We start from the raw sequence: 1,034 nt of genomic DNA on the forward strand, positions 1-1,034 counted from the left end.
TCGAAGGCTTTGAAAAGACTCACGACAAGAAAGGAATTGGGTACGAGTCAGAATCAAACACTGGAGATGCTTTAGAAGACAACATTAAAAGCGAGTTAGACAAGATGACGGATGACTACGGAGGATAATAGAGTGCGCATTGGCAATGCACCGGGTGTTTCCCCACCGGAAATCCCAACTGAAACCAACTTTTAGCTCAAGGGACACATTCTCGTAATGCCTAAATACATTCCATTTTCCGGGAAAGACCACAAAGATGCGTTTAGGCACATCGATGAAGTATTGGACATTGAAAATTACTTTAGTGTTCCAAATGTCACACAAGAGGCAATGTTACTTAGAATGCTACCGGTAACCTTTACAGGAGTAGCAATAATCTGGCTAAAGTCACTTGCACCCGGAGCAATCACAATTAGGAAGAATCTACGCGATGCTTTCATTGAGAAATTTGGCCCACCTTTAAAGATACCTAAGCTTAAGAAAAAAATAGAAAACTTCCAAGAAAATGATGGCGAGTCTTTGTTTAAAGCATGGGAGAGGTACAAAGGTATACTTAGGAATTTCCCCCAACACAATCTCAATATGCAACAAGAAGTGTCTATCTTTTACGATGAAGTGAATGTTACAAAAAGACAACTCCTTGAATCTCAAGGACCTATGACAAAGAAAGAACTGACTACGATCAAGGAATTGAGAATAATTCGCAAAACATTCGCGCGAATATAATAACCCACAAGAATATGTTACAAGAGGCAAAGGAAGTTTGGATGGAGGCAATGAAAAGTTGGCAACGGTTACGGAAAAACTCGAGTCACTGGACAGAAGGATGACAAAGATGGATCAATCTATCCATGTAATTTATGTTGGGTGTGATAATTGTAGCGGGCCTCACTTAACTAGGGACTGTGACCTCGACGAAAATGGAAACCGAAAGGCTCAAGCTTGTTACTCTAGTGGTGACCGGTACGATGAAGATTGAAGTAAACTAAAGGAGTGGCTGCCATATTATGAGTATAGAAAAGTAAAAGAGTAGA

At 40.3% G+C, this 1,034-nt stretch overlaps 1 non-coding gene across 1 annotated transcript; it reads right to left on the reverse strand.

Moving 5' to 3' along the window:
* Nucleotides 1–471: 471 nt before the first annotated feature.
* Nucleotides 472–578, reverse strand: LOC111881523 (small nucleolar RNA R71). Its single transcript, XR_002846846.1, has one exon. It is a non-coding gene; the product is annotated as a small nucleolar RNA R71 (small nucleolar RNA).
* Nucleotides 579–1,034: the final 456 nt, after the last annotated feature.

Source organism: Lactuca sativa, chromosome 3 (genome assembly GCF_002870075.4).
Source record: "Lactuca sativa cultivar Salinas chromosome 3, Lsat_Salinas_v11, whole genome shotgun sequence".
Taxonomy (NCBI): domain Eukaryota; kingdom Viridiplantae; phylum Streptophyta; class Magnoliopsida; order Asterales; family Asteraceae; genus Lactuca; species Lactuca sativa.